The sequence below is a fragment of the Stenella coeruleoalba genome (genome assembly GCF_951394435.1).
Source record: "Stenella coeruleoalba genome assembly, chromosome: 17".
In the NCBI taxonomy this organism is placed as follows: Eukaryota; Metazoa; Chordata; class Mammalia; order Artiodactyla; family Delphinidae; genus Stenella; species Stenella coeruleoalba.
The window spans coordinates 75,103,868-75,113,638 of NC_137163.1; the positions used below are offsets into that span (position 1 = coordinate 75,103,868).

The following is a 9,771-nucleotide window of genomic DNA, read 5'->3' on the forward strand; positions in this document are numbered from 1 at the left end:
AACAAGCATGTCTTAATACATATGGGTTTTCATTCTATATTTTAAATAATACGGCTATAGTGTTGGGAAGGAGAAAACTGGCTGATAAACCTGAAAAAGTACAAAAGCTCTTTCCTTCCTTCTATTCCTTTTTCTACATTCTTTAACTTTATTTCGTGATCATTAGTAGTTTGACACTGAAGTTAAGGAGAAAGTGATTACATATTTAGTCTTGCTCCTGAAATCATTGTTTATACTTAACATATCTCTACCCGGATGATTTGCTGTTCTTTCTAAAGTGTCCCTTTTGGGGGGGACTTCCCTGGTGGCACAGTGGTTAGGAATCCACCTGCCAATGCAGGGGACACGGGTTCGAGCCCTGGTCAGGGAAGATCCCACATGCCACGGAGCAACTAAGCCCGTGAGACACGACTACTGAGCCCATGAGCCACAACTACTGAAGCCCGCGCACCTAGAGCTTGTGCTCCACAACAAGAGAAGCCACCGCAATGAGAAGCCCGCGCACCGCAACGAAGAGTAGACCCTGCTCGCCGCAACTAGAGGAAGCCCACATGCAGCAACGAAGACCCAACACAGCCAAAAAATAAATAAATAAAGTGTCCCTTTTTTCTTGCCACTAATGCAACCAAGAAGGAATCACTTTAATTGAAAAATTGTAAACTGGCCTCTAAGTACTACACCAGGCATTCAAAGAGATACCATTTATCTGTAGTATTTTGTTAAGTGGGATTTGCTGTTACAAACAGTCTTGTTACCAGGACAAGACTTGAGTCTGGTCTCTCATTATCAGTTATTCAACATCAGCCTTGAACAGATGGGACTGACGGCGTGAGGCCGCCGCCGCAATCACCGCGAGGTCGGAGCGCCGGGCTGCACCATGGCCTACTGCCGGCACGAAGGGAAGGATAGAATCACATTGGTGACCAGAGAAGACCGTGAAACTCCAAGCAGCGCGGAGCTGGTGGCCGACGACCCCAATGATCCGTACGAGGAGCACAGACCGATTCTACCCAACCGAGACGACATCAACTGCAACTGCCCGTGCCTGGCGGGGGGGTGGAGGGGGGTGGTGGCCGGAGGCCCGTGTGGGGAACAGTTCAAGGCGGCCTTCTCCCGCTTCCATTGCAGCACAGAGGATGTCAAGGGGTCGGACTGTGTAGACCAATCCGGGCCAGGCAGGAGTGCATGCAGAAGTACCCGGACCTCTATCCCCAGGAGGAGGAGGATCGATTAGAGGAAACGGCTGTCTCGGAGGCCATCGCAACCAAAGAAGAGAAGAGGTCCAGCTAATGAGGGCCCTGGGCGCTGGGCTCCAGCCTCCTTCAGAGAGATTGAACCCCTCCAAGAAAGTGTCTCTCCCTCTGTTGTTCTGTGCACTGTAATGTACAAAATAACTTATTGAGCTGATCAGGGGTCTTGGCCCCTTGACATATACACTGAAAAATGGGTTGTATGTGTGTCTCACCTGAACCTATCAGCGAATGTAGCTGCCACTTTTGAATTCTCTTCTGATTGTCCTGAATTTTGCCACTTTGAAATAATGTGCTGAATAATCTCAGAAACCAAAAATCATTACCTGGGAGTATCTTGTGAGTGAGCGGACTTATTCTGATTCATTGCATCCCTTTTAGTAGATTTTATACCCAGTTGGAAAGAGAAATCGAAACAAAACATCTTCCTTTAGAAATGCTGGAGGGGGGCCATTCCTTGTAGAAGAGGCGGGATGATCAGACCTGGAGGATTGGACGAAGCACTCTGCTTCATTTCTGATATATTTTGGTTTCCAGTTGCATTGAGCTCCAGGTTTTCTATATTTGGAAAACAGAGCTTTGGACCCTCTGAGTGACTCCCTTTGTAAGTGAAGAGAAAGGCTGTTTTTTCCTGTTCTTTTTATTCCGAAAGCCCTGCTTTGCGGTCTGTGTTCACACTGGCTCTGTCTCAGCCTGTTCAGATGCAACGTTCTTGAGAGGTGGGCGCCTAATCATTACCAAAGTAGCACCCGAGAGAGGAAACCATGTCAATTAAAAGGAAAACATGATTTAAAAAAACCCCAAAAAAACAGATGGGACCACACATCCTACCCCAGAGGCATGCTCATTCTGGTCTAGTTCATCACCAAAACCCAGCTCAAGTGCAGCTGTCAAGGGCATTTATTCCCCAAATGCTGGTAAACTAGAAACGTCAGACAGTGAAATCTGAAGATCACACACTAAGTGTTCAGTAACCACACAGACACACACAAGCGGAGAGCGTTAGGGCTGTTTTGCTGGTTCCAGAGGTGAAGCAACTAAAGCCGTCGTTAAACTATTGATAGAAGGAATTCCACGATGGCTGCCGCGAAGCCAAAATTGTAAATGCTTTAAAGGTTCGACTTTGCCAAGGAAAGAAAGTGACGCAGGTGGGCAGATACACCGTGCAGGCATCCAGCCCCCTGATGCAGTCTCTCCTTGATCTCCCCGTGGGGAATTCAGCCCCTGCCCTGGAAAGGTTCACAGCCTAGTGTGAGGAAGGTGGACACATAAAGAGATGATTGTTATGGGACTGAAATAAGAAAGCGTTTCTCCTTCCCTGGAAAGAGTGGCCTGGGGGCCAGAAACAAAGCTTTTCCGTTCTCTCCCAGGGCTGACCTCCAATGCAGATGACTTAGCTGATAGTCATAACTAGAAAAAGCAGACTGAGCTAGAATTTCAAAACTACACCTGAACCATTACCACTCACCCATTCAACTGAGCTACAGTGCAAATACTATCGCGAGAATTAAGATGTGTATTGAGTGTGTGTGTGTGTTCATGTTGCTTAATTCACTATTATCTTTCTAACACCAGGCATATAGGAATTTCTTATTTTCATTTTTATGGCAGCAGAAGAGAGAAAGAAAAATTGTTTTAGAAGCACTTTTAGAAGACAATATGCCGAACTATTTCCTAAGGCATAGTATTCGAACCGGCAGCTGGGCTAATGCGATGTTGAATTCCGAACTTGTTTCCCTTTTAAGACCCCATTTAAATCATAGTTTGGAGTGGCAGGAAGTACAGCTTGAAAGTTGACATCAAGTTAAGTAGCAGTGGGTAGGTGAGTTATCTTGCCCACCTAGGGTGTGTAGAACATATTTAAAATACTCTACAATATATATTTATCATCATAAATGCTTCTGCCAGTTCAAGAATTGGCTAAAGACTGGCCTCTTCTGGGAAGCTTTAGTCACTAATGTTCCCACTCCTGGCCCACATGCGTATGATCCCATTCCAGTACTTTGCATTTCCCTCTTTCCACTCTACCTGGGCTGGTGGTTTCCGTGTGTTTACTTAGGACTGTGATGCTTGACTAGATCAGAACTTCTTGAAAACCAGGTCAGCTTCCATGTCCTTCGGTTTACTCAGTAGCACAAAGTGTTGCCTGCTAATTAATTCTAATTTTTAAGAATCCTAATTTTTAAAAAGATTCTTAGTTTGCCTTTTTCCTGAGAAAACTGCTTTTTTTTTTTTTTTTTGGATGAGCATACGCTGACTTGTCCATAATTTTCAGGTAACAGGTAATGGCACAATTCTAAATAATGAAGTACTGTATTCTCTTGGACCCAGGACTAAAGCTTTGAATAAAACCAGTTGTAATTTCCAACCCAGTATGAGCTGCATAAAGAGAATTGGAGGGACTTCCCTGGTGGTCCAGTGGTTAAGAATCCACCTTCCAACAGAGGGGACGTGGGTTCGATCCCTGGTCGGGGAACTAAGATCCCACATGCCGCGGGGAAACTAAACTCATGCGCGGCAGAGAGAAGCCCGCTACGAAGACTCAGTGCGGCCAAAAAAAAGAAAGAGAGAGAGAATTGGAGAAATTGGCTTGTGATTCAGTGAAATGAGCATCAAAAAAGATAAGTGTCTCAGAGAATAAAGTCCTTCAACACCTGGATTTGACAAAACTAGTTGACAAAAATTCAAATGAGTTGGGTATAGAGTTGCTATCATGAAAAAATATGATACCTAATAGGGTTTTTTTTTTTTTTGACTTAACATTTCTTTTTAGAGCAGTTTTGCTCTTACAGCAAAATTGAGAAGAAGGCACAACGGTTTCCCGTATAACCCTTGCCCCAGTACGTGTATTATCTTGTAGGATTTTTGCCTTTTGTATTTTAGGTACTTTCAGAAACAAGCTAGGCAGAATCTTGTAAAAGTGGGAGAAAAAAACCCCAACAACTTTACAAATGTCAAAACTTTCAGAGATTTAAAATAGTGCTGAGTGTGGTTATGGGAGAGGGTTCACTGTAATCTATACTGAAACCAGGCCAATGTCCTTATTTATAACCTATGGCTGCTGGAATAACATTCTTTGTTAGCACTAGAATTTCCCTGAGTGCTTTATGTAGGAAAAGTGACGCTTGTAGTCATCTTCTGATTTAATTGCTTCTTCATACTTTTTTTTGGGAGAAAAGCTTATTTTTTAAGAAATGAGGAGCCTCTATAGAAAATTGCATTTCCCAAGAAAGCAATTTATTAACCCAATAAACTTAAGTCTTTGGAAACAAATCAAGTTGGATTTCTATAATAACCAATAGAAGCAGGACTCCACATACCTGCAAAATATAAATTAGGATAAAACGTGGCTCAGAGTTAAATGTGAGAGAGTGAATAAACCAATGGACAATGGCCAGGACAATGGATCTCTGACCCACAGTCTCTGCAGCAAGTGGCCCAGAAAGGTCAGAACTTGGTCAGTGACCGCCAGCTTTCCTAGTTTTGTCAATCCCACCTCCATTTCAACTCAGGGCCAAACACAGAAAGGTACATATGCTCCCCAAACCCATCCCATGAACTACCCTCTCTGGTTAGCTCGACTCCACGTCCCTCAGGCCAACAACTTCCAATCAGGGCGTTCCTGAAGCCTTGCCTTTTTACAACATAAAGCTTTCCCACTTCCCTGCTGCCTGCCAGACACAAGTGATGGTGGCTGACTCCCATTGCTATTACAAGCTCTGAATAAATAGCATCCCTTTGTTCTCATCTGGGTAGCCTTTGTGCGTTTCCCCAAGTGGAAAATGTGTAGTAGAACTCCAAGTTTTTGAAAATAAGCTGAAAGAATTCTCAGTGGTGTTGGAAAATGTAGTCATGTGCTCTCTTCATCACTGAAATGCTAAGAGCTTATTAGGCTAATTACATGACTTTTGCCTATAGTCAATCAACCAACAAGTATTTACTGAGATTTGAGACTCTGCTCTGCCCCGTTCCGTGGTGGGGAAGTTATTGAAGTTGTATACATTAGGGCAAGCGGGTATTAAAGATCCTTCACCCGTCAACTTTGTGTTCAGTACGTGCCACAGTCAAGACTCAAGCATCGGTTATTCCCGGAATTAACTCGTGGTTTTGCTGTTTAGTAGCTCTGTGACCTTGGGCACATCACTTTGTTTTCAGATCTCAGAATATTTATCTTTATAATAAATATCTACCGTATAGGATTGCTGTTATATTAAATTAAATAACTCAGCTAAGATGCCTCGTAATTTGCTCATAGTAATTACTGTATGCTATGTGATAACTCATTATATTACATGCTCACTGTTTTAAAATGCAGGAGCTGAATAAAGCGTACTTTCCATCCTTGGGGAAATTATCTATTGGAAAGGAAATGATGATTTACAGGAAGTTTATACGGAGTGGTTCAAGAACTTTGTGAGACAATGCATAATTAATTTATTATTTATACAGTGTTGAATTGGGTGGGTGGCACAGTATTTAAGTACTTTGAGGGTTGGTTGATGGGAAATGGAAGTGGGCTGGAGTGGTTTGGAAAGAACGTTTGGAAGAGGAGGCAGAGAGTGTGGATCGTGACTGGCGAGACTGGGAGAGGTGGAGGGAAGATCTCCACCTATCTACAATTAAAGCTCCACCTCCTTCCCACTCCTGGATTCCCAGTAGACCTTGTGAATCTGTGAAGAGCTTGGCTTGCTGGGAAGGGAGAATTTTTATCAACAAACTGTGGGAATTAAGGATAGCTGGATAGGAAGGGCAGATTACGGATGTGGTCTTAAGAATCAGACACGTCAATGTGTTTAGATTTAGATATCTTAAGAAAGTGAATGCTACTCTCAAGTGGTATTTCAGGGAGTTTGATTTAGCTGTAGGGTGGATTAGCAGAAGGGGCAGGGAGCCTAAAGTTAGTAGGAAAGTATCAAACTGTGAGATGATGCCAGCCTGGGTTAAGGTGGTTATGGTAGAAGTGGAGAGAGAAACTTTTTGGAGGAAGAATATCTAGGACTTGGCAAGTGAATGGTTACGGGGAATTAAATAACAGTAATAATTACTACTTATTAGCACTTGTATGTGGGACATATTATATAAAAGAAATATCCTTTACATAAGTATCTGGCAAAAACACGGAGATTGGAACTTTCTTGAGAAATGTAGGCATTTGAACTCTATGGGTGTGCATGGCATGAACTTTACAATTTATAAACAAATGGATGCACTCACTTTATGCATGATTATTTATGAATAAGAATAATGAATAATATTAATCTTTAACAACTCACGTAGTAGGTTACTAATACAGAGCCTGCCGTGAAATGTGAAATTAAAAACACTGTGGGCGTGGACATTGCATTTCCCTGCCCACTGGTTGGTCCTTCGCAACCAGCCAGTTGCCCCCAAACGTCCTACTTTGAGAAATTCTGCTCTGGGTCATGTAATCATTTCTCCTCTCAGCCTGGTTGACCAGAAGGTAGTGGGTATAAACCAAGCTGTTTTCTTGTTACTATTTCTGTTGAGTCCTTCCTCTGTTAGTTTCCATTGTTCTGTGGCAGGTTACTGGTACAATTTCAAATTGACTTACTAACCCCATGGCTTGGTTAAAAAAGCAGGCAATGTTTTCAAGAACCCCTCTTTTCTATCTTTAAGAATGAGAACCTAATTGTAATACTTTGGACTCTTAATATGCATCAGGCCCTGATGTTCTATTTACTTTATCTCATTTAACCCTCACAATAGTGCTGCAAGGGCGACTTTTATGCTCCTGGTATCACCAAGGAGTAAACCAAAGGGGAAATTGGTTAAAATAACTTGGTCAGTGGCATGTAACCAACAGGAGGTAGACTCAGGGTAGGAGCCCAGGTTGATCTGACTTCAAAGCCCAGTTGCTCAGCACTGTACTTCCTCTTAAAGAAGATGTAAAACTGGAGATGACTCCAAGTTCAACATGAGAATGGTAAGGCTGCTGCCAGGGCGAGGTAACCCAAGGAAGAGAAATGGCCAGAGACAAAATGGGAGGAGGGAACTAGTAAGTTCAGTTTAGAACATGATTAGTTTGGGGTGACAAGTAAACATCCAAATAAAAACTTACTCTGGAGTATTACTTCCATAACACCAATTTTCAAATAATATGTATCAAGACAATGGCAATATTCACTGACAATCACTATCAAAAGATTTTGCATAACTCCGTGTTAAGATCCTAAGGGGGAACTATGTATATCAGGAAGGGTTTCTTTTCTTGGCAGACAGACTTAATTTGCAATTAACCACAAAGAATGTCTGCCTACTCCTTCCCTCTTTGCCTTAGTTCTGGTACCTCTTTCTACCTTGGCTTCTGTTACCTACATTGGAGGTATTTATTACTGTGCTAAGTCACATGGGCTTTGAAGGTTTTGTTCAAATCCAGGAATGATGTAGGTCTCATTAGATGGGCTATTCTCATCTGAAAAGAACCAAGGGAGTCAGAAGAGAGATCCAGTTCAATACTTGCTATAAGGAAATAAGCCGACTGGAGAAGTTCTCAGATTAAATCTAATTCAACATTATTTAGAAAAAAACCCAGTGGAGACATAATTCATCAGTAAGGCTCAGACTAGGATGCCTTGCTATGCCAGATGAATTCAAGTGCCACTTTGAAAAGAAAGAATTGTTGCCAGACTCACACATAAGAACACGGATCAGGGCTGGTTTTATACAGATTGTAGAAAACCTTTCTTCTTACTCACACACTTAGGATGAGTCCATCAAGATAAGATAGATGAAAATTCCTTTTGTGAGGAGAGAGTTTTATGGGAGGATGGGGCTCACTCTTCAGTTTTAAAGGTAAAGACTCATCATGGAGAAATAAAGCATGTGAAGCCAGCTTTGGAGCTAGTAAAACAAGTAAAAATCGCTTGATCGTAAACTGTAAAACGAAGTATCTTATTAGCTGGTATGTGGTTACAGGAGAATTAGCATGGGCTTGAGTGTTAGAAAAATCTGGCTTCAACCCTGTGTTTGCCACTTAGTAGCTGTGGAACGCTGAGCAGAATGCAAAAACAGAACAACTCGAGTAAGAAATAAGTAACAATACTTTTGGATTATAGACCAAAAATATTTATTTCTATCAATATGAACTCATGGATATCTATTTTATCTTTGTCCCATAATATGAAATTATTGTTACTGATTTGCTGCTTAAGTTGTTCTAATGCTGGTCACCAGGAGCTCTTTCAGGTTGGTTCCTATGACTTTTGCAAAGTCCCCATCTTTTCTTTCTTTTTTTCCTTCTTTCCTTCCTTCCCTCCTTCCTTCCTTCTCTTCTTTCTCCCTGCCATTTTCTCTTTCTTTCTTTTTCAGTTCTTTCTTACTTTCTGTAACCATAAGATGCTCCAGGCTCACCTTGTATTTTTCCAGCCTCATCCCTGGAATCAATCATTTCTCCAAGAATCCCTGGTTTCTTTTATTGGAGAATCAACTTACCTGTGTGTGTGTGTGTGTGTGTGTGTGTGTGTGTGTGAAGGTAATAAACTATGACTCCATATTGATATGTCCAATCTGGTACCACAGAGTTCATTCTAGCCTTTCCCCTTTCCTTATTTGTGTCTTCTTTCTCTAACAATAAGAAATCTGGTTCTCCTTATCTACACTGTATTTACTTATTTGATCAAACTTAGTATGCAAATAAAGAAGTTTTAGAATTCTTTTTTTTTTTTTTTTTTTTTTTGCGGTACGCGGGCCTCTCACCGCTGTGGCCCCTCCCATTGCGGAGCACAGGCTCCAGACGCGCAGGCCCAGCGGCCATGGCTCACGGGCCCAGCCGCTCCGCGGCACGTGGGATCCTCCCGGACCCGGGGCACGAACCCGTGTCCCCTGCATCGACAGGCAGACTCCCAACCACTGCGCCACCAGGGAAGCCCAGTTTTAGAATTCTTAACGCATTCTTTTTTTTTTTTTTTTTTTTTTTTTTTTTTGCGGTACGCGGGCCTCTCACTGTTGTGGCCTCTCCTGTTGCAGAGCACAGGCTCCGGACGCGCAGGCCCAGCAACCATGGCTCACGGGCCCAGCCGCTCCGTGGCATGTGGGATCTTCCCAGACCGGGGCACGAACCCGCGTCCCCTGCATCGGCAGGCGGACTCTCAACCACTGCGCCACCAGGGAAGCCCTAGTTAATTTTTTTATGCACCAGTAAGAGAGCTTCAAAAAACATCAAACAAAACTGGTAAAACTGAAAGGATATATAAAAAATTCACAACTAGAGTAGATTTCAAAACTTTCAACAATTGATAGAATGAGTTGACAAAAAATTAGTAAAGACACAAAAGACTTGAAGAACACTATCTACTGATTTGACCTAATAGATATTTGGGTTTTTTTAAGACGTAATATTTATTTACTTATTATTTATACATATACATGTATCTATTCTTCTTCAAATTCTTTTCCCATTTAGTTTATTACAGAATATTGAGCAGAGTTCCCTGTGCTATACAGCATAGGTCCTTGTTGGTTATATATTTTATATATAGTAGTGTGTACATGCCATTCCCAA

At 42.2% G+C, this 9,771-nt stretch overlaps 1 pseudogene across 1 annotated transcript; it reads left to right on the forward strand.

Annotated features, from left to right (window-relative positions):
• Positions 1–877: 877 nt before the first annotated feature.
• On the forward strand, positions 878–1,290 carry LOC307176188 (mitochondrial intermembrane space import and assembly protein 40-like; annotated as a pseudogene). The gene has a single exon. The product of its transcript is annotated as a mitochondrial intermembrane space import and assembly protein 40-like (transcript).
• The last annotated feature ends 8,481 nt before the right edge of the window (positions 1,291–9,771 follow it).